Below are 24,991 nucleotides of genomic sequence, written 5' to 3'. Positions count from 1 at the left end.
GTCGTGGTGAGGCAGGCTCTGGGCGGCGCTTACCTCAGGGGGCTCCCCAGAAGCGTCGACGTCCCCCTCGCTCAGCTCCTAGGCAGAGGCGTGGCCAGGCAGCTCTGCGCACAGCCTCCGCCTGCAGGCACCGCCCCTGCATCTCCTATTGTCTGCAGTTTCTGGCCAATGGGAGCTGCGGAGCTGGCACTCAGGGAGGAGGCAGTGCGCAGAGCTGCATGGCCGCGCCTCTTCCTAGGAGCTGAGGGATGTCTCCGCTTCCGGGGAGGTGTGGAGCCAGGTAGGAAGCCTGCTATCCCTGCCAACTCCACCCCCAGCACCTGCGGTGCCCCCAGGCCGCCCCCTCACCCCCAAGATTTAGTCAGGGGTATATAGTACAAGTCATGGACAGGTCACGGGCTGTGAATTTTTGTTTACTGCCGGTGACCTGTCCATGACTTTTACTAAAAATACCTGTGACAAAAACATAGCCTTAACTATCATCAATGATAATTATACTGTACTGAAAACTGTGGTTAAAATTATGAACTCTCACTTTAAATTCTCAGGGGTTTTCCTGGTCCTGTTTGCAAGCTCGGAGGCTCTGTAGGGAAGCGTGCCATCCGGGTCTTTCAGCAGTCAGTCTTCAAAGAGCCACCCTGCAGGAAGGTGAGGGGAGTTGTGCCACTCTGCTTTAGGGAGAAGCCTGCATGCTCACACTCAAGTGATTTAGGAACCTAAGGCACACTGACTTTCAATGAGAAGTGCTCACGCTGGCTCTTTACATAGGGGTGAATTTCACCCGGTGTTGGTTGCACTTCTGGCAACATTTACGCAATGGTTTAAAATCCTCTCTCCTTACACACAGAACCCTTTCACCCAACACATTGGGAAGCCATATTTGATGCTTCCTTGTTACCTTTTACTTATATCTTTCCAGGCTATGTTTGGGAACTAGCAGGGGTGAAAGTAGAAATAGGGACTTACCTGTACGGGACTGGGTTGGGGCCGGCTCTGGCCCCCGGAAGGGGCGGGGATTGGGGGGGGTCAGAGCCAGCGCCAGCCCGCCCTGCACCGGTAAGTGCCCTCCCCCCCCAGCGGCAGCCGGGGGCTCCGGCAGCAGTTTAAAGGGCCCAGGACTCGGCTGCCGCAACTGCCCCGGGCCCTTTAAACCGCTGCCGGAGCCCCCGGCTGCCGCTGCTACCCCAGGGCTCTGGCAGCAGGGCTCTGGGAGCTATTTAAAGGGCCCGGGGCTCCCCTGCCTCTACCGCCCTGGGCCCTTTAAATAGCCGCTGGAGCCTGCTGGAGCGGTGGTGGGGCTCCGGTGGCTATTTATTTCCAGATTCAACTTACCACAATAAGCTATGTTCCCAATGTTGCCAATTTAGTAAGAGCTAAATTGAAATTAAAAGACAAAGAAAATCTGTGCAAGTCTTATTGAAAGGGCAACTGCACTACATATTACAGCCCTGCTTTGAAAGGGACGCTGTCAAGTTAAAAGTCATATGTACACATATGCAGAAATTCTGTATACACCTTCTGAATGCTAAAGAAATGCTAAGTCATATATATATTAATACACACATATATGAACAGTTCAAGTAACCAGGCCCCCAGGTGCTGTACAAACACAGAACAAAAGGATGATTCATGCCTGTGCTTACAATCTCAGCATCAGTAACTGAGGGTATTCATGGACTGGTTTTCCCAGCTCAGGAGACTTCAGTGATTTCAGTGAAAGTTTCTTGTACCCACCAATGGGAGAGTAGAGTACAAGAAAAATGCAGAGCATGCTTTCCCATGGCCTAAACAGGAGCTGAGGGCACTCAGTACCTTCCAGAACCGAGCCCTAGATTATGAAGAAGGGAAAAAAATAAAGTCACAATTAATGCTGATTTTAAAAGTTTTCTTATTATTTATTCCTTAAGCTTAAAGACAGGGAAGAATGAATGTACATTTTTAATGACTTCCCTCTCCATCGTGGTAAGCGGCTATCCTCAACGTGAGCCAGCCAGTAAAATGGGACATAGTATATTTAGCTAGGGTGTTACATATGCAAAGAAACAATACACCTAAAAGCTGTGTGATAGGGGTCTTGGCTTGGGCACACACAACCTATTTTCAAAGCTATGCAAATTGAACAGCTCTAAGACCCAGCGTATATTTATTTGGTGAAACCTATTAGATTCAGTACAGAATCTAGCTTCTCAAGTCTGAGGTTTCAAATTCTTTATCAGACACATTTTCTTGTTACTTCTGTATGAGACAGGATTAATTTCCCAAATGCCACTGGTTATCACTCTGTGTCACTGAAAGGTAATGTTCCAGCTAGTCAGTTTCTTAGCATTCGAAAGATCTATGCAGAATTTCTGAATCGGAGAAACAATGAATAATTTTTTACACGGTAGGCTTCTTGCAGAAACTTATAAACCTTCTCGGATTGATCAACCATAGCAAAGTGCAAAGGACTCCCCCAGAGAAATGCTTACACAGTCTGAAAGGCTCAGACAAATAACATTATATCCCCTTTATATTACTGTCACCTGCTCTGTGGATAGAATGCGTTGCCAGTACATACATACATACACACACACTATATATGTTAGTCTGTATATGATGATTATTCATTTACATTGCTTAACTTAACCAAGGATTCTCAAATGAACTTTTTCTTGTGGTCCATACTCTTATATAAATACAGGAATGGTTAACACACCTATAGGGAAAATGATGCCCATTATTGTATATTAATATTATTCTTCAGATTGCAGTAGTGCTTAAAATCTAATAGGTACTTTCCAATTCCAAAGGAAGACATAGTCCCTGGCCCCAAAAGCATAGGGGATGAAATTCACCTTTATGCACAATTTAAGATAAGTCCCCTGTAAGCCCTACTTTGAGGGCTTAACTGGAACATAAGTGTTGCTTAGCCCTAATGCTGGCCCACTGCACAGGGATGAATTTCACCCATAGTCGAATTCTAATTTTTTATTCCCTACTGCCTGAAAACCTCCCAAGCGATTGTTGTGGTAAATAAATGAAGAGTCAAACTTTGCACCACCTATAGAGCAGTTTTGATCCACAGATCACAAAGCTCTGCACAAAGATGGACAAGTATCATTATCCCGACTTTACAGAGGACACGGGGAAGTGATTCTTGTACCCAAATTCCATCACAGAAGAAAGATTAGAGTATGGGATACGAGATCGTCCGCATGGCCTTTAACCTGTTTTGAGGTGTCCAATGCTTTACATGGGTGATGCAGAGAGAACTCCAGTGATGCTTAGGTGCAAATGCAGAATGAGTCCATAAAGCTGCGGGAAAATTTAATATAAATTTTTATTCCGCTACAGAGATTTCCAGGGATAAAAGTATTGATATATTCTCTGTCCAGGGAAAAGACTTACTCCTCGGTCAGAACTGTTTAGACTCCCAGGCTTTGGAATGAGGTCCCTTGTAGCCCTAAACTTTGTGTTTACAGTATTTCCTTTCTAAAAATCTCATTTTTATCTATCTAGAAATCTAAAATATTTTCAGAGCCCCCATCACCAAAGTATCGGAGTACATCACAAGCTTTAATGTATTTATTTTTACAAAATCCCTGTGAGGTAAGGCAGTGTTATTACCTCCATTTTACAGGTGGCCAACTGAACCAGAGAGAGACTTAATGACTTGCCCAAGATTACACAGGAAGTCAGTAGCAGAGTAGGGAATTGAACCCAGATCTCTAGGCTGGTACCCTAACCACTGGACCACACTTCCTAGAGGGAAGGTGGGGGAAAGATTCTATTGATTTCTGAGCTGCTACCTGTCCACATAGGCCCTGATTCATAGCTCAATGAAGTCAGTGGTAATACTCCAATGGACTTTGGATCAGGCCCCTAAAGTGGAATTCTACTCAAAGTAGTAAAATCTATCAAAGACGTACAAATTGTTGAGAGCACCCATTGATAGTTGTTCTCTACACATGCAGCTAAAAGTGTGATATACCTTGACAAACATTTCTGCTTAATGACAACCACCGCATTGTATCTCCACTTTCCAATACACAGAAAACATAATGCACCGTAGTTTGCATAGAGAGACACTGTTCTGCATTGAATTCAGCCAGAAGCAATCAGATGACATATTTATTTGTTTAACATTTGGAAGGTGCAGAGGATACCAGCAGGCTGGTAAATTAGATACTTCAATGTATACTAAACCGCTGAAACCTAAACTGTTACTCTCATTGTCTTCCAACACACCCTCATGTTTTCCCTCTGAGTATTTTTTAAAAATACATAAGAAAAATCAGTTTTAGGATTCTGCTTATTATCATAAAATAATCACATCCCTGGGGATTACAGACCAAGTCCAGGGTTGTAATTATCGCACTATAAGAACATTCCTCCTTCATGTCTTCTTGCTTGACTAAGCATACTCCAAGCCAGAGATGAATGCCTGCATTGTTTATTTTAGAGAGAATTAACCACAAGGAATAATGCCTCGGACCAAAAGAGGTTGGGAAGAAACAGCTGACATTTCCTGTTTGGACAAGAGAACTTTAAAAATATCCCTGGCTGTGCTGACAGTGTCAGACAGCATAATATTGTGTTTTATCATCAGCAATGACTGGTCCAAAAAGACAAATACTAATGCACTGTTTCTGCCTACCTAAGAACAGGACAGAACAGGGAAAGGATCAGCACTAGAATTCATAGATTTTTACAGCCAAAAGGGACCTCTGTGATCATCTAGTTTGACCTCCTGCATTACAAAGGCCCAAGAATCTCACCCAGGAATTTCTACATCAAGCCCATAACTTCACCTTGAGCTACAGCATGGCTTCTAGAAAGAGATCAAGTTTTGACTTAGTCTGCAAGTGATAGAAAATCCACCCTCTGGAAGAAGCATTAGAGGATGCGACAAGCGGCCAAGGGAGGTGGGGATATGCCCCGATTGTGTGACTAGGCAAGGACCCATCAGAGAGGCCTTCCAACCAAAGGGCTTCTAGGATTCTCAGAAAGGACCCTATGTACTGTGAGTAGCAAAAAAGATAACATGGGAGGGAAACCCCAAATGGAATCAGAATGGGAAAACATTGGCTCCCTGACACACGCCTTCCTCCTCCTGGGAGTCTTTGAAGGCTTGTGTACCAACCCCAGGAGGTTATGATCTGCAGAATTGTGGGCAGATGCATTGAATCCAGGATGGGAACTACACTTCTTGGCATAGCATGCTCCAGCAGGAATACCATTGGAAAGAACAGCAAGAGTTAATGCTGTTATAGCTATTAATACAATTACTCACATGCTTAAAATTAGGCATGTGCTTAAGTGTTTTGCTGGATTGGGGCCTTAAGGAACCATGTCAAATAATGTGATTGAATTATAACGTTTTGGCTGGCATTTATTTTCTATTATGTGATGATCTTTTTGTTCTTCAATGCCCACTCTGCAAGACAACAGTTCGTCAGTATTAAATGTCCACCTCACCCAGTCTAAAGTGCAAAGAATACTATGGTTTGTTTTTATTAACTTTTAACACTGATTTAAAGTAGCTCCAGACATCTTACATCCAGCTGACAAATACTCCTTTGACACTGTGGAATCAAAGGTAATCTACTCCCCTGCATTGTCAAGGTTCCCTAGCAGGGATAATGCAGATTGAACATGACATTTCCTCTCTTTCATTTTCCTCCATCATATATCAGCTGAAAGTAAGAAAGAACTCATTTGGCATTTCATATTGTTAGAGTAGATTCTTTCCCAGCTGTTTGCACATCCAGTTTTTAATAGAGGTGCAATATAAAACACCGGTAACTCTTCCTACCCAACTAATCTCAGAACAGAAATTTGACACTCAATTCTAATTTACATCAAGGATGGAACTGGCCAGTCTGTGTCTATGAGGAATAAGACTCTTTTGTTTAATGTTAGAACTACAATATGGGATTGCGCGCGCACACGCACACACAAGCAGACACATACCCTCATTGCAATGATCTGTACAGCAGTATTTGCTAAAGCTGTGCAGTGAATTATGAGGATGCCAGTTAGATAGAGTGAACTAAATGAGTCATAACCAAGAACCCCACAAGGCACCACAGAAACCATGTCACAGGAGAAGTTACTGAGGCATCAACATAAATAATACACGCTTGAGAGTTTGGAGAGATTGAAACTGCTGCAGAGCTTTGTCCAGATATCTAATGTAATTATTTGTTACAAAAATATCATTTCCCTAAATTAACCAAACAGGCCACTGTTTTATTTATTCAAATAAATCTGCCTGCAATTTGTGTCTTGAGAGAGAAACTTTCACACTGGTACACTTGAAAAAATAAATGGTTCTGGAATAAACATTACATTCCCCCTCCCCCCCCCCAGTAATTTCCTATATGGGTCAGGTTGTTATTGAATTAGTTTGTTTTTCTTCTTAGCACCCACCCTCTGAATATCAGGACCGTTTGAGCTCAAAGAGAAAGGATGGCCCAGGGGTTAGGCACTAACCAGGCACTTGAAAAACCTTTCAGTACCCTGTTCTTCCACATATTTATTTTGTGACCTTGGGCAAGTCACTTTGTCTCTTGGTGCCTCCATTCCCCATCTTTAAAATGGGGATGGATAATAGCACTTTGTTACCTCAGAGGACTGTTGGGTGGAGAAATACATTAAAGATTGTGAGTGTGGTGTATTGAAAACAGTGTTAAAATTACAAATGATCACATTAAGTGTAAGGGGTTTTCTGGTCCTGTTTGTAGGCTAGGGGGCTCTGTAGGAAAGTGTGCAAATTGAGTCATTAGCAGTCAGTCTGCAAACAGCCACCCTAGAGCAAGGTGGGTTGATTTGTACCTCTCTGCCTTAGGGAGCAGCCTGCTTTGTCTATCTCTGTTTTCTGGATTCTAAGAAATAAAGCAGTGTTACTTTGAAACCTTCCAGAAAGAGTATTTTATGTTTTTAGGTCACTTCTTTGTGTGTTTGCCAAGAACATAACAGTGAGGTGCTCAGATGCTACAGCAGGGGTGGGCAAATTTTTTGGCCTGAGGGCCACATCGGGGTTCCAAAATTGTATGGAGGGCCGGGTAGGGAAGGCTGTGCCTCCCCAAACAGCCTGTTCCCCACCCCCATCCACCCACTCCCTACCCCCGACTGCCCCCCTCAGAATCTCCAACCCATCCAACCCACCCTGCTCCTTTCACCCTGACCGCCCCCTCCCGGGACCCCACCCCCTATCCAGCCCCCCTGCTCCCTGTCCCCTGACTGCCCCGACCCCTATCCATACCCCCGCCCCCTGACAAGTCCCCCAGGACTCCCATGCCTATCCAACCCCCCCCATTCCCCATCCCCTGACAGCCCCCACAGAACCTCTGCCCCATCCAACTGCCCCCTGCTCCCTGTCCCATGACTGCCCCCTGGAACCTCCTGCCCCTTATCCAACCCCCCCCCGCTCCCTACCCCCTTACCATGCTGCTCAGAGCACCAGGACTGGCAGCCGCACCGTCCGGCTGGAGCCAGCCATGCCGCTGCGCAGTCTAGAGCACCTGGGCAGGCTGGTGGCTCTTGCAGCCGCACTGCCAGCAGGAGCTTGCAGCCCTGCCACCCAGAGCGCTGGTGGCACGGCGAGCTGAGGCTGCGGGGGAGGGGGGACAGTAGGGGACAGGCCGGGAGCTCAAGGGCCGGGCAGGAGGGTCCCACGGGCCGGATGTGGCCCACAGGCCGCAGTTTGCCCACCTCTGTGCTACAGTATATGGGGCCAGATAAGTACCACAAATTAAGTTGTCTCAAGTTGGTCACCCCAAAAATCACTAGTTGCTTCTAAACATCTAGACCTTAATCTTTTTCTAAAGCACAATTTCATGGGAAAGATCAGATTATTAAAGTGCCTGAGCACTAAGTTTAGTCCTCACCAAACAAATCCAGTGAGATGAGGGAAGATGTTTTCATCAGTTGCTTTGGAATATTCCCTTTCTTGCCTTGAGACAGAATGGGAACGAGAGCCTTTTGAAGGAACACAGAAGCAGAGCTGGGATATTTCTAACAAGAACTTCCCTGTAGCTTTTCTGAGGACTGACAGAAAGCTGAGGGACTGTGCATCAGACAGACATTTCACAAGATAGCATCGGAATAGAAAAGGGGATGTTTCAAAACTAGGTAACTTATGACTTAAATTAACCTCTCCATAAACTAGAAAGCTTGGAGAGCTTTTTATTTTTCAAGAGTCTGTTTCCGAGGCCGGAGGAACAGCTCATATAGTTCTAGAGTCCAATGTTCTTCACGGGAGATGTGTCCGTTTATGTGAGGGTTGCATCTGGCCCCAATTATTCAAAGGGGAAGTTAAACAAGCTGGCTTGATTTCCTTTCTTCTCTAGCATGCAAACAGAGTATTGGCCTTAATTTCAATTGGGTGATCTCTAGAAAGCAGAACTAGGATGCCCAGACAGCAAGTGTGAAAAATCAGGACGGGGGTGGGAGGTAATAGGAGCCTATATAAGAAAAAGACCCCAAAATTGGGACTGTCCCTATAAAATCGGGACATCTGGTCACCCTAAGCAGAACACCATTGCAGGAGCTGATAGCTCTCCATGCTCATAGACTATTGTAGTGGAGATAGGCAGAAGAGAGATTTCTTACATGTTTGTCAACTGAAGGGGAAAAAAAGGTCTGCTGCTGGCTAGAGAGAGAGACATAGAAATAGATTCTACCACTGTGCCTGAGGCTCGCTGCATCAGCTGTTTTAAAAAAAGAGGAATTGCTGCCATTCTTGGAGCCTGAACGCCTGAGAAATTTCTGGAACAACTACATTATTCTGCATGTCCTACATGAGCTACAGGAAAGATGTGACTGTGTTATCTTTCAAGGACTAGAATCCAAAAGTTATTGTTTTTATTAGATTAATTATGGTTAGGGTCCTACCAAATTCACGGCCATGAAAAATGCATCATGGACCATGAAATCTGGTCTCCTCCAGTGAAATCTGGTCTTTTGTGTGCTTTTACCCTATACTATACAGATTTCACAGGGGAGACCAGAGTTTCTCAAATTGGGCATCCTGACCCAGGAGGGAGTTGCAAGGTTATTTTAGGGGGGGTCATAGTATTGCCACCCTTACTTCTGTGCTGCCTTCAGAGCTGGGCGGCCACAGAGTGGCAGCTGTTGGTCGGGCACCCAGCTCTGAAGGCAGCGCCCCGCCAGCAGCAGTGTAGAAATAAGGTTGGCAATACCATACCATGCCATCCTTACTTCTGCACTGCTGCTGGCAGCAGCTCTGCCTTCAGAGCTGGGATCCCGGCCAGCAGCCGCCACTCTCCAGCAGCAGCGCAGAAGTAAGGGTAGCAGTACTGCAACCCCCGCCCCCCTACAATAACCTTGCGGCCCCTTCCCCCACAGCTCCTTTTTGGGTCAGGATCCCTACAATTACAACACCGTGAAATTTCAGATTTAAATAGCTGAAATCATGAAATTTACTATTTTAAAAATCCCATGACCGTGAAATTGACCAAAATGTACCGTGAATTTGGTAGGGCCCTAATTATGGTAATGCCTATCAGCCCCAGTCACGGACAAGGACATCATTGTGCTAGGTGCTGTCCAAGCCCAGAACAAAAAGACAGTCCCTGCCCCAACGAGTTTACAATCTAGAGTAATACAATTACAAGTGCATTGTCACCCTACCTTGATTGTTAGTGGTGGCATTATGGTAGCAGCTAGTAGGCCCCATTGTGCTTGGTGCTGTACAAACTCATACTAGAAGACAGTTCCAAAAGCGCTTACCATGTAAATAGACACGGCAGACAAAGGGTGGGAGGGAAACAGGCACAGAGAGAGGAAGTAATTTGCTCAAAGTCACACAGCAAATCCTCTGCAAAGCTGAGAACAGAACCCAGATCTTCTGACTCGTAGTCCAGAGTCCAATCCACAGACTCCTACCACCTCTCAGGCCTGGTCTACACTAACCCCCCACTTCGAACTAAGGTACGTCGACTTCAGCTACGTGCATAACGTAGTTCGAACGTACCGCGGTCCAGACGCGGCAGGCAGGCTCCCCCGTCGACTCCGCGGACTCCTCGGGCCGAGCAGGATTACCGGAGTCGACGGCGAGCCCTTCTGGGTTCGATTGATCGCGTCCAGACAAGACGCGATCAATCGAACCCAGAAGTTCGATTGCCTGCCGCCGAACCAGCGCGTAAGTGTAGACAAGCCCTTCGTGTCTAGTACAGAAATTGCTGTTTGCATTTTCCATCAGTCAAACATCATTCAGATGGCTGCTCTACGAATCTGCTGCTTCCAACTAACTTACTCCGAACTGCTCAAAGTGTTGTTTGGCATGACCCAAGTGATATTCAGCCAGTCTCATGAGTGATCCAATCAAACGGCCACATTCTGAATTGCTTACACAGCCCTTAGGGAACAACTCCCACTGATTCTCAAGGGAATTCGATTTGAGTAAGAACAGATCAAGGGTTAAATATGGACTCAGGACTTGGCCCAAAATCTGGATGGTTCTTTCATCATCAGAAGATTATTATGGAAAGCTCAGGTAGATCAACTAATTCTCTGATAAGAGACCTTATTGCGCTAATAAGGTCAATGATTTGAGAACAGCTTCATTAGCGTGACAGCTTTTTAAACCACATAGATACTGAGTGAAATTCACGCGTGTGCAAAGAGATCAACACAAGGTCTACGTGCCTTTTAAATCCCACTTTAGTCTATAAAAATAGGGCTTAAGTGGTGCACAGTCCTTGTGCTAACTCTCTGCACAGGGATGAATATCACCCACATGGCTATTCTTTGTATCATCTATTGTTGCAGAATCTTTGGGGCAGAGTTCCACTTTGTAGCAACATTCTCAGACAGATGTTCATTGGAGAATGAGAGAACAGAATTGAATATACTCAGCATCTAGATGAGATCCTTTCCATACCCATCATTTTTCCTTTTACAGCTACAAGCTTCAGACAATGTGCAAAACAGTCAACAGATGTAAACCCACGGTCTCTAAGCACTTTTAAAACATTAGTATCCTTGACAGAGAGACAGCCATTTCCCACTCTCTGTGAAGCATCGCCAAATGCTGCTGGAAGTTTTTCCAAATATTTTTAGGCAGAGGGCCATGTTTTCAGCAGTGCTTTGCAGTTTCTCATGGAGGACCAGGAGAAAGAGTAGCGACAGTCATGTACTGTAATAAAGTGTCTGATTGCCTGTCCAAGTCCACAATGCTGTGGACATGTATTAAATGCTCAGTGTCCCTCTTCCAGGGATCCAACTGCCAGATACTTATAAAGACACATACAGTTTAGTTATTTTCAAACAAGAAAAAAGATCAGATAGGAAGTTATATTGCCCCTTTGCCTTGTTCAATTAAAGACTGCCCAGGAATCAACTTTTTTTCACTAAGAACAATCAAAGTAGATCTACAGCTATTATTGCAGTTATTTGGTTTTTTTTTTTAGTAAAGGCATTGGGCTTGATTCTGTCTAGCTAGGTATTTTTATGGGCCTGTAGCAAGGTGGACACCCGCTCCTGCCCTGAGGGGTTTGGAACAGCCCTGGGAGAAGGCTGGGGCAGGGAAGCAGCTACTGGGCTGATTGGGGAAGTAGCTGCACCTGGGCCACGCCCCAATCTGAGCCCAGCTGCCTGTATAAAGAGGCTGGGAGCCAAGAGCTCAGAGTCTCTCTCTGCACTTAGAGAGAGAGAGAGAAGGGCCTGGCTGCAGGGAGCTAAGACAGAGTACTTGAGTGGAGCAGGGCTGGGGAAAGGCTGAGGAGCTGGGGAGCTCCAGCCTGGAAAGCCCCAGGCTGCGGCCTAGTATTAGGCTAAGGGGTACTGGGGGTTGCAGAGGGCAACCCAGGTGTAGGCCAAGGCAGCAGGTCCAAACCCAACCTTGCCTGTGATGAGTGGCTGATACTGCAGTCTGCCCCTGGGCTTGGGGCTAGATGGTGACTGGCAGTAGCCTTATTCTGAGGTAAGGTGGGGTTAGTGGGTGGGGGTTCCCCTGGGAGGGGAGACCCAGTGAGTGTGGGTACTGCCAGGGGGCAGCACACAGAGTGAGGGGCACTGGGGTCCTGGGAGGGACACGGGGGGCCACTGTGAAGGACAAGGCAGATCAGTGGTGGCAGAGGGCGCTCTGGGCTGGACAGAGCTGATTCCCCAGACGACCAGCAGGAGGCGCTGCAGGGGCGAGTCTGAGCCCCTCTACCGGGCCCCATTACCATAGTATTTCAGCACCTCACAATCTTTAGTGTATTTGCCCTCACAACTCCTCTGAGTTAGGGAAATGCTATTATCTCCATTTGTAAAATGGGGAACGGAGAGATTAAGTGACTTGCCCAAGGTCACCAGAAAGTCTGTGGCAGAATAGGGAATTGAAATGAGATCTCCCCAGTTGTAGTCTAGTGTTCTATCCACTAGACCATCCTTCCTTTCATTCTTCTCTGCTTACACTGGTACAAACAAAGCTTCATCCCCTCCCCACTGGAGTTAATAGAGTTGCACATTGCTTTAAAACTGGATGTAAGGCAGAGGAGAATCAGTCCCCGTAAGTCTGAGAGGAGAGCTGACAAACACGCTGTCTTAGTTGTTGCAGTGCTAACAGTTTCAGTTTGGGCAACCGGCCTGCTGGAAGTGCGTAGCCCTAGGGTTTAGAACGTTGATTTCAGTGTCAGCCATATGCAGCAAAGGAAGCAACGCTCATAGAAGTATTAGTGATGGCATTAATAGAGTCCACCTTCGTTTGCAATACTACCTAGTCTGTGGTTTTTGCGGGGGAGGAGGAGGGTTTCACTAAGATTGAGTTGATTGGTGTTACCGGGAGGAGTCAGGACTGACAGCTCCTTACATGATGAGAGAGAGAGAGCAGTTCCATCTAATGGATAGAACTTGAGACACTTTCCAGGGGCCTGGTTTTCAGAAGACAGGAGATCAGCACTTTCTGAGAACCAGGCTCCTTTTTAAAGTGTCGGATTGAGCGTTCCGAAAAACTGGAGGCATGCAAAAATCACAAGTCACTTTGAAATTCCTGGCCACTGCCCTTCCCCCATGTTCAATGTAACAACACTACCACTTCTCTCTTATATCGCACTTTTCAACCACAGATCTCAAAGCACTTTACAAAAGAGGTCAGTTGCATTATCCCCTTTTTACAGATGGGAAAACAGAGGCGCAGAGGCAAAATAAATTGCCCATGGTCACCCAGCAAGCCAGTGGCAGAGCCAGGACTATAACCCAAGTCTTCCACAACCCAGTACAGTCCTCTATCCACTAGATCACACTGTTTCAAAAATCATAATTTTCTTTACATTTTGTAATGAGCTAAAAAGTGGAGACTTAAAATAGAGCTAGTCATTTACAACAGCAAAGTGCTTTTAACATAGGAAAGTGAGTATCATTTTTTTCAGGCCAAAATTCATCCCTGGACAGAGGGCCAGAAAAAAGGACTATGGGTCACCTTAAGAGAGGACTTAAGTAGGATTTAAGAGGCACACTACTGACCCTTTGCAGGCGGGTGAGTTTCACTGATAGTAAATCTCAATCTGTGGTATGGCAAGGGATGAAGTTCTTGACCCTTCTTTTAGGACTGTAACTGCCATTAAATGGAGGCAGGGTGTTTCCATTACCAGTTTTGAGATGATAGAAGAATAAAGGTGAATAAATTTGAGTTTTGAGACATCTGTATTACTGACATATTGGTCGACGTTTTCGTACCCTCTGTTTAAAAGTAAATATGCCCACAGATATATTGGGATGAATGACTTTACAGCTGTAGAGCTGACAAATCTCAACACTGTCAGGAGAAAACAACAATAAAATATTATATTGTTATGAAACTTAGCGTTCACCAGCCCTGACTCTGCCGAGAGAGGAAATTAAGAAGCATCTGTTTATCCCGGTCTTTTCAGCTGTCACTCCACTGAATCACCAACCCTACACATTCACCTGTGGGTGTCATGTAACAGCCTATTTTAATATTTTAAGATCACCATGATAAGCCCTCACCATTATACAGTGCCTGTTTAGAATGTTATGCAAAGAAAGTGATACATTTCTCTCCCCCCGCCCCAGCTTTAACCATTGCAGGGCTATTTAACATACCACATCTGAGGAGCAAAACCTACTGCCAGTTGCTTCCCCTAAGCACGAGGCCCAAGTCAGCAAAGCATTTAAATGCATGTTTAAGTCCATCCTTATTCAGCAAAGCACTGAAGCACATGCTGAACTTTGAACATGTCCCTTGAAGTAAATGGGATTTAGACACATGCTTTGAGTTGTTCACATGCTTAAATGCTTTGCTGAATAGGGATGGAATGAAAGAAGACCCTGGTGCGCCCCCTTCATGGTGCTGATATTCCAGTGGAATGCTGGCATTCAGAAGAATATTGCAGCTAAGCCGCTACAGTGGACACTGGCAGCGAAGGGGGAACATGCACAGCTTGTTAACTGCAGCTCCAGACTCGGGAAGAGTAGAGTGACTGGAGTGAACCACTAAGGCTAGGTCTACACTACCTGCCTGAATCGGCGGGTAGAAATCGACTTCTCGGGGATCGAATTATCGCGTCTCGTCGGGACGCGACAATCGATCCCCGAATCGACGCTCTTACTCCACCAGCGGAGGTGGGAGTAAGCGCCGTCGACGGGAAGCCGCGGAGGTCGATTTTGCCGCCGTCCTTACAGCGGGGTAAGTCGGCTGCGATACGTCGAATTCAGCTACGCTATTCGCGTAGCTGAATTTGCATATCTTAAATCGACCCCCCCCTGTAGCGAAGACCTGCCCTTAGAGAGGAAGGCTTAGTGTTTTATTGATGCTCATCCTCTTATGACTACAGAAAATTCACCTTGTGGGAGACGCCCAACTGATCTTTATTTACTAGCCCTTCTCTTTACTCCTGAAAAGGTGTGGAAAGCGGTCTACGTTTGGGATCTCAGCACCTAGATAAAATGGTGATTGGAAGGATATAAATCCCTCAGTATTTCCCGAACTGTGGGTACGGACCCTGAGGGCAGTCGCAAAAGGGTACCGGAGGTGTCACAAGTTGTTGAGAAAAAGAGGGGGGCCAGGCCAAACCTGAGTGGTGCTGCAATGTGATCTCATGCACCAGTGGCCGGGTCTCAATGCCCAGATCAGGAAGCCAAGCCCAGTCAGCTCTGCAGGACAGGAGTGGCAGAAGCCACCGCTGAGTGCAGGGCGGGTATTCATAGGTTCTAGGACTGGAAGGGACCTCGAGAGATCATCGAGTCCAGTCCCCTGCCCTCATGGCAGGACCAAATACTGTCTAGACCATCCGATAGACATTTATCTAACCTACTCTTAAATATCTCCAGAGATGGAGATTCCACAACCTCCCTAGGCAATTTATTCCAGTGTTTAACCACCCTGACAGTTAGGAACTTTTTCCTAATGTCCAACCTCAACCTCCCTTGCTGCAGTTTAAGCCCATTGCTTCTTGTTCTATCCTTAGAGGCTGAGATGAACAAGTTTTCTCCCTCCTCATGACACCCTTTTAGATACCTGAAAACTGCTATCATGTCCCCTCTCAGTCTTCTCTTTTCCAAACTAAACAAACCCAATTCTTTCAGCCTTCCTTCATAGGCCATGTTCTCTAGACCTTTAATCATTCTTGTTGCTCTTCTCTGGATCCTCTCCAATTTCTCCATCTTTTTTGAAATACGGTGTCCAGAACTGGTCACAATACTCCAGTTGAGGCCTAACCAGCGCAGAGTAGAGCAGAAGAATGAATCCTCATGTCTTGCTCACAACACACCTGTTAATGCATCCCAGAATCATGTTTGCTTTTTTTGCAACAGCATCACACTGTTGACTCATATTTAGCTTGTGGTCCACTATAATCCCTAGATCCCTTTCTGCCGTACTCCTTCCTAGACAGTCTCTTCCCATTCGGTATGTATGAAACTGATTGTTCCTTCCTAAGTGGTTCTCTCTGCAAATCCTTTCTCTGGGCCTCCAACCCCCGCCCCCCAGGGGGGCAGAACAAACCCCATGGGTCTCCCTTCTCCTGGAAGCAGCACCCCGCCCTCGGCCTCCTCAAAGGGAGTGGCAGCTTGAAAGAGTGTGTGAACCCTGGCATGGGTTGGTTTGATAGTCACGGGGAGGGAGCAGGGGCCTACCGAAATTTATTAAATTCTAGATAAAGAACCCTGGCTTATGGAGGAAGTTACGAGGGACAGGACTAGAGGGGGCTACTGAAAGGCCAAAGGGTTGATGCCACCATAGAACTGTTGGAAGGTCAGGTGCAAGGATTGGGAAGAAGCTTCAAAATTCAGATTAGCTTCAGATAAACTCTATAGGTCTGAATCTCATGTACCCCAAGGGGACTTTAAGGTACACTGGTAGTGTAAAGGAGCTTTAAAGTAGACAAAAATGACACTTGGACATGTCGTCCTCAACATCCCCTTTACACAGCCAGAATGGTATAGAGCAGCCATAGTGAAAAGAAGATTCAGGATAATTTTTTCAAAAGTACCTATGATTTAGGAGCCCACGCCCAGATTTTCAACTGTATTTGGTTGGTTGCCTAATGATGCAGATAGGTATCTAGTGGGTTTAGAAGCAGGATAGGTGCCTAACTCCCATTGAAAGTCAATGAGATACAGGTACCTAACTCATTTAGGCACTTCTGTAAATCCCACTAGGCACCCTTTTGTATCTTTATGTACAAATAACTTAGTAAATATGGCCCCTAAGTCACATTTTCTAAAGTTACTTAGACACCCACTGAAATTCAGTGGTCACCCTGTTGAAAATGGGACTAAGGTGCTTTTAAAAATTTTACCCATAAGCCCTAAGTTTTGGACGGTATTTGCAGTGTTTGAGGGATGTGGATTTTGACTTTTGAATTCTGTCCTTCTCTTATTTATTGTTTGTATTGCAGCTGAACCCAGGAGCCCCCACATTATGGACCAGACCCCATTGTGCTTAGTGCTCATAGACTCAAACTCTAAGGTCAGAAGGGACCATCATGATCATCTAGTCTGCCCTTCTGCGCATTGCAGGCCACAGAACCTCACCCACTCACTCCTGTGATAGACCCCTAACCTCTGCCTGAGTTACTAACATCCTCAAATTATGGTTTAAAGACTTCAAGTTACAAGAGGAACCACCATTTATACTAGTTTAAACCTACAAGCGACCCCATGCCCATGCTGCAGAGGAAGGAGAAAGCCCCCCCCCCCCCCCCGCAAATCTCTGTCAATCTGACCTGGAATAAATTCCTTCCCACCCCCAAATATGGCAATCAGTTAGACTCTGAGCATGTGGGCAAGACACCTGGAAAAGAATTCTCTGTAGTAACTCAAATTCCTTCCTCCCATCTAGTGTCCCATCACCAGCCATTGGAGATATTTGCTACTAGCAGTTGCAGATTAGCTACATGCCATTGTAGGCAGTCTCATTACACCATCCCCTCCATAAATTTATCAACTGGCTTCAAGACTGAGCTTAGGTTTTTTGCCCCCACTGTCCCCCTTTTGCTTTTATAAAGAACAAAAAGACATTCCTTGCCTCAAGGAGCTGAGTACCTTGCGTAACTCTCAGTTATGAAAGGACTAGGCACATTAATATGCAGCATGTTGTTCAGGAGATACAGTTAAACTCTGATCCATTTGACCATGTAGAAAAGTTAGCAGGACAAATATTGAGACTTCTTACCAGTTTCCCTCTTTACCCATTCTCCTCCTGAAGTCAGGATCAGCAGGAACTTCCAAACACCTAAATAGCTTATAATAATTTACCTTAAAAAAAGAAGAAAAGAAATGTAATTGTAGAGACACAAATCCCCTAAATTGGCAAGGAAGCACATCACGTTCCTGTAGATTTTTATTTTTCTTGTTAATAACAATTCCATGGCTTTATCTTTCACTTTCTGCTCAAGCGCTATTTCTTTTTGCTTCCCCATAATAATTAATTTATAAGCTGAGAAGTGACAGGTAATGTTTATTATGGAGATGACTCTCTTGAAAAAGCTCCCTGAAATAACCTCTATGGATTTCTAAGGAACCTTACATTTGGAAATTAATTATGCAACCCTACTTTTAACATAACTGTAGGTAATCAGAACAAAAGAAGACAATTGTCTTTGTTAATTATGAAAATTTACTTATGAATATTGTAATTGTGCACGTTGCTGCATCTGCTGTCACTCATGGGCGGAATAGCTTTAGGCAGCATTATTTTCCTCCCCATTGTCAGTGGAACAAAGGGCTAGTGAAAGGAGGGGAGCTGAAGTTGGAAGCTCTGAAGTTTCATTTCGGATTGTCATTCTTCTTATAACTTTCAATGGTATTGAGTTGTTTTACGAAGCAGAACACTCTGCCCTTCTGTCAGCATCATTTAAAAGCTAAAAGACCTTGCATGGATCAAGGAAACACTTCACTGCATCTACTTCAGACAGAATGTTTTCATTACCAAAAAAAAAAAAAAAAAATATGAAGGAAAGAATGGCTCAGAGGATTGTTAATGGATTTCTTAGTATCTCACCACTAGGTTATGGGTTCAACTGGCCTCAATTTGTATTGGGGTGTTCACCCCACATTAGCCTGGAAAGGGTCAGTTAACCAGACAGGCCAATCCTCGGAAGTAAGTGGTCTAAGCAACCACTGATGGATGATGGAGTCCAGCTGAGAACAAACAAGCCGGGCTAGTATAAAGCCAGGAAGTTGACTGCAGAAAAGGGCCGCAGGGAGGAAGCCTACAGTCACTCTCTAGGCATTGGAGAGGGAAAGGAGGAAACCCTGGGGCTCCAGGCCCTGAAGGAAGAGTTTATGCCAAAGAGTGGAGGAGCAGAAGCCTGAGAGTATCAGAATAGGAAAAGGCTCAGGAGCTAGATGGGATGTTGCAGACCTCGGCTGATGAGTAGAAGATTCCTGACCTGGAACTTTGAGTAGAGGATAGGCCCAGGTTGCCCTACTAGCCCCTGGGGAAGTGGCCCAGTCTGGGAAGTGAATGGGAAGACTACCTGAGACAGTGTGGATGAAAAGACTGATATCTTGGAAGGGGGAAAACACATGGTGAGCTGGCTGGAGGCCAAGACACAATGAGGGCACAACCGAGTCATGAAGAGGAAGTGTGCAAAATCCCAGGGAGCGAGAGGATCCATGACGAGAGCGGTGCAAAGGAAGGGTGTGTTGGACTTGGAAGGAGCTAGTCCCTACAGCAGCAAAGAGGAGGTGCCCTAGGAATGGGTGCCCTGTGACAGGGTTACGTGAAATACCATGGTGGTCCTAGGTAATTCCTTGGGGGGACACAACAAGCTGAGGTCAACTTGGAGTCCTAGCAGAAAGGCCAAAGGTTAAAACTGGGATTTTCAAAGGAGCCTAAGAGTTGGGTCCCAACTTCCATTCATGTTCAAAGGGAGGTGGGTGCTTAACTCACATACGCATCTTTAAAAGTGAGCCAACTACCCTCCCATTTTCAGAGGTGGTCTCTCCAGAATGAGGTAAAGAAATATTGAAGGGGAAATGGCCCTGATTCTGATTTCAGTTTTTACACCAGGACAATTCTATCCAGGTTAGTGGAGTTACTCCAGCGTCACACCATATTTGACCAACGTGCGGGCGGTTGTGCTGCTGCTCTGTCAGGCTGTGCCTGTCCTATGGACGAGCAGAGAACACCAGTCTCCAGGGTTGTCAAACCAGAGCCTTCCCTGAGCCCTCTAATTTGCTTTTGGAATTTTTATCTCGAAGACAACATAAATGGACAACACTCCCCTGAAGTCAGTGATGTCAGATCCATTTACACCAGCAAAGGATTTGGCTACTAAGCTTTAGCGCAATGTGTTTCACAGGCCAATTTTCTTAAAGTAGACATCGTTACAATTTCTTGACTCTCCTGACTAAGCTTTGATAGCTGGCAAAGCATGACAAAATTAATTGGGGATAGACTATAACCTAGATGCCAAAAAAGCTAAGTGCCTTGCCGTTCTGTGAAAACAGAAGCTCTACTAGATCAGGTCAGCTCAACCTTTAGCCCTCATTTCTTCCCTGGAGTATATCAGATATGGGGAAATTGCCAATTAAATTAATTAAAGGACGTTTAAAAGAACATTTTTACAATTGTTCCTTTTAGCACAGAGCATGGCTTAGAATTTCCATATCTTGCCACTCCCCAGAGGTCAATAACTTTAAAAAAAAAAAAAAATCTATGCCCCCATATAATACTGCAAGTGCTGCACAAAGAGAAGCCTTGATTACTGAAGTGCCAAGTACCCACAACTCAAGCTGAAGTCAGTGGGAGAGGCAGGCTGAATGGAAATGCAGGGGGCCTGGGTACTGCTTTGGTGGAGCTGTATTTGTGTGGAGAGAAGCAGCAAAAACCCCAGAGGAGCTGACAGGAAAGCAGCAGAAAAGCCAGCCAGCCAGAACAAGCACTTTGAGTGTGTCTCAACGAAAGCCTAAAGAAAGAGCCTTCTGGGTAGAGTGGTGGCTGAAACAGGCTTGGAACATTGAGCAAAGGAACTGTCTCCTGCTGATTAATTTTTACTGTGTTCAGGTAAACAGAACTTTACATACATTCATTGTTAATAAACAGGATTGTACCAAAGCAATTCCTGACTCATCATTTTCTCCTCCTAATGGAAACAACATGCAAGACCCCAAATATTGGCTCGCCACGCCGTAACCATATTAATCTGAGTGACCCAAGATGCCTTTGTCATTGAAATGTTTGCTCTCCTCCAGTGTGGTCGCAATTTGCATAAGGTAGCAAAATACAATGGCAAAACATTTATGATGGGAGTTGGGCCCTCTGAAATAATAAAAAAAAATCCATATCTAAAACTACAGTACTATGCACTATGATAAAGATGGGAAAGAATCATGGGCAAGATGTGGCCTAAATGAGAGTAACATCCCCGTGTGATATAAATTGGGGTAGCTCCACTGATTTTATTAGGGCTACCCTACTTTTACGCCAACTGAGGATCTGAATCCATACCTAATTTCATATATATTCTTAGCCAAGTCTGAGCAGAGAATACAGGGTAAGAAACATTCCTTGCACCAATGATATATTAATTTAACCTAACAAATCAATAAGCAGAAATCTTGTAATTTTCGGTTTTATCTTCAAGGCTCATTACTACTTATTTTGGGTTAATTTAAGTACAACTGCCTAAAACATGACCAAATTTAGGCCATCTTGTAGAAACCAGTTTCTCCTTGCTGTTGCTAAAAATTGCGGTAACCCCTCCCAACCTCCCCGCTGTCTCATGGGACATATTACTTCTGACACTAATCTGCAAACAATGTCATCTCGTGGGACACTGTAACAGCCTGCTGAGTTTCACAAGATGGCAAATACACACTGATGAAAAATGACTGCACACCCAACGTTTGGTAGCCAACCCGTCTCAGTTCTTTCCCATAATAACCAGAGCTGAAACAGCTAAATCAAGTGGGCTCCTTGCAATCGGTAAGCAAATGTAAAGTGAATTATTCACAATGGGTTGCAACCCATGAACATCCACTGTGGAGCTGTGCACATCAGGGATTGCAGCCTGCATTTCATGTGCACTCAGAACTCCCACTGAAATCTTGCATTTCTTATATAATATTGATTTAAGTACAGCTACTTAAAATATGACCTACTTCGGGCATCTTGAAGAAACCAGCTTCTCCTCACTGTTGCTAAAAATTGTGCAGCTGGATTTTATTTTATGACATTCTCATGCATCACATTACTTCTGCTCACTCAAAAACTTCCCCTGGCTTTTCTAGGTGCACAAGGAATGCAAGATTGAATCCTCGCTGAGTTATGAGTGTGTGTCAGTTAAAGCTCTGGTTCACTTATAGGGTATACAGTAAATTCAAACTCTGGGCTTTATATTTCATAGCAATAGCTGACTTTTAGTAGCAAGGGACCCAAAATGATTTTGCCATATACAAGAACTAATACAGGCCTGATCCAGAGCGCCGGTAATTCCACTGATGGCAGCATGAGTTACAGATGCTCAGCATCTCTCAGGGCACTGTCCTGATATTTGAGGTAGCTGAGCTACAAGTCAGTTGCCTTTAAGCCAGGCCTCAAACACATTCTTGAAGAGCAGTCTCATCACTATCTTCACTTAGGGCGACAGTTTAGTTGTGTTCTAATTCACAAGGCTCCAATGGTTTGTGGTGAATGAGTGCCCTATAGTCCTGCTATAACTCCCTAGATTAAACTCCAAAATGCCTGAAGTGAATTCAGCAAACAGGATGGAGACGTAACAGCAGAATGAAATAAGGGTGCCATGTTTGTTTTCCAGTGTTATTTAGATTCAGACATGAAAGCATGCTTCCTTTTGCTGTTGCGTTTGAAACTTTCTGCTCCCCTCTCAACCTCCCCTTCCTAAAATGGGGTCTTTGCTTTGAACCAAACTGGACCAAAAAGTCATCGCTGGCTATCTGAACTCAGAATTCAAACCTCTGGAGAAGAGTGCACTAGCTCACAAAAATTTGCACTTGAGGTTAATAATAAATAATTAATAAATAATAATAATACCCACTCAAGCCCTTAGAATCAGAGAGAAGGACACGATGACTTGTAGAAGTGTAAAAGCCAACACTATTATATTTGTAGATTTCTGAACTTAGAGTACATAACCCTGATGACTGTAACTAAACCTGATTTGCAGGTCTACAGTACCTCACTGGACTGCCATACAATTAGAATCTACAACCCTGAGGCAATTTTAGCTTTGTAGTTTGCCCCTTTAATTTTGCCTGTTGCTATGGTAGCAGCAACTGATTGCAATCGCTACTGTTTATGTTGAAAGCTAAGTCGCATAGTACAGGTTTTGGAAACTGAACAAAAAAAATTGGAGTTAAGCGCACACTGCATTCATTGTTTTTCATAATAGGTTGTTCCTGATAATCAAGATTAATCAAAATCCTTTGTTCCTGAAGTAAACTATTTTGAAAATCATTTAAACTATAGAGTTTTCAGAGGATTATTTGGTTTCCACACACTTTCAATCACAGCTTTTCATAGAATGGGACAATGCATATTTCTGTTGAACTGTATTCTTGATAATTATGAAAGCTGTGGAAACAATTGCTATGAAGTACCTATTCTATTCTAATTTTTTTACACCACACTAATCACCGCAGTATCTGAGAGACTAGACATAAGCCTAAAGTACCAAATCTGGAAAGGGGAATACAATACGTTCTCCCACACTTCTGTTCAGATACTATTAACTCTTCGAGAAGAGTCTTATGTATAAAGGAACCTCTACTCATAACTAGAGTGCTTCTTTCTGGCTTCATCAGGGCATAAGCTCTGCCAGCCTGATGCCCTCTTCTCGCTTTTCCTTGGCCCAGCATCTCATTCTGCAGCCCCCCTTTTGCTCATCAGAAGTGGACGCGCCTCGTCTTCATGGCTTAGCCCTCCAACCAAGTCACAACAGTCCTCTCCTTCCGGGGTACTATCAGTGTCTTCCACACCGTCCCATAGAGTCCTTAATTCCACTGCCCTGGCTGCACCACTCCCTCAGCAACTAGCCCTTTAAATTGCCCCTTCCCTTTTAATTTCCTCAGCCCTTTAAATTGCCCCTGAGCTCCCAGCCACCTCTGCAGCTGGTAGCTCCAGGGTGATTTAAAGGGCCCGGGGTTCCCAGTTACCGCAGCCGAAGCCCTGGGGCCTTTAAAGCTTGATTTAAAGGGCCCAGGGAATTTAAAGGCCCCGCCTTTTCCGGTTGAAGCCACGCCTCTTCCGGTTGCGGCCATGCACCCTGCTCAGGACTCCGGCATACCGGTTAGTCCTTTAAGTTACTTTCACCCCTGCGTCATTGAGATCATTTATAGTAGAGAGCACTGACGTACAAGGTCTGTCATACTCCGATAATGGACTGCGGGATGCATAAAGACAAGACATTGAAATGACCTGTTTTACAGTCTGCAGTTGGAATTGATCCAAGCACAGACCAAACCCAAATGAATTTTTGTTTTTAAATTTTTTTTAGATCAAAAGTCGAGATATCGTTTGTTCGTCTTATTATCTCTTGTCTTTGCATTTCTTGTTTTCTACTGGGACAGGACATGAGCATTGAAATCCTGCAATAAATCATGATCTCATAAGGTGGAATTTTCAGCAGTACTGAGCATTGGTCTAACGGCTCCCATTAAAGTCAATGAAAGTTTTAGCATTGGCATTTAGTGGGAGAAGAGGTAGGCCAACAGTACCAGCATCTTTGAAAATTTCCACCTTTTAAAACTGTTATCATTATTAGTTAATTACCGATGATGTGGAAGGTAGTTTGTAACTTCAGTAACTTCCACCCCAGTTGGAACCAGAAAGCACCAGAAATACTTCAAGTCAGTCTGTTCGCATGAAAGTTGCAGCCTTTATTTCAGGCCAAAGAAATTAAATTAAGCTTCAAATCAATCTGAGCCTTCAAAACTTTGGAAGTTCTCCCATCACTGTGGATTAGGATTCACTCCTCTGGATCTTACATTAAGGGTAAAAATCTTTCACATCCATACAGGAGCCTGCCCTTTATTAAATAAAATAAAAATCTACGGCTATTGCCCCATTCACTGTAGCATTGCTATTCTAAAATGTAGGCCCTGATTTTCCCTGCAAGCTGGCTGCTTTATGCAGCTCATATATAAGGAGAATCCATAGGTGGCGTAGAGCAAGCATAGCAACTCTATGCTTCCATGTTCTTGGGTCCCAATATAGGAAGCATATTTATATAGGGAAAAGACGGCATTGCCAGACCACACTGGGTTATGGGCACTGTGGAGAGTTGGTGCAAACATTTTTTTTTGGATGGGGGGGACAAAAAATGCAGTTTCGGTGATAGCAAAGTGTTTTGTGAATTCATGTCAGTTTCACCAATTTATTTCAGTCAACTCCTCCCCACCCTGTCCATGTTAAGCCCCTCCATAAAAAAAAAAAAAAATCCAATAAAAATATTTTGTTTGGATTTTTTCCAATTCAAAATGACTTCATTTCAATATTTCCTTTGATTTTTTTTAAATAAAATGTTTTTAAAAATGTTCAGAACAAGACATTTAATTTGACCTACAATGATTT

The sequence above is a fragment of the Emys orbicularis genome, chromosome 17, assembly GCF_028017835.1.
Source record: "Emys orbicularis isolate rEmyOrb1 chromosome 17, rEmyOrb1.hap1, whole genome shotgun sequence".
NCBI lineage: Eukaryota > Metazoa > Chordata > Testudines > Emydidae > Emys > Emys orbicularis.
This window is presented reverse-complemented; position numbering follows the sequence as displayed.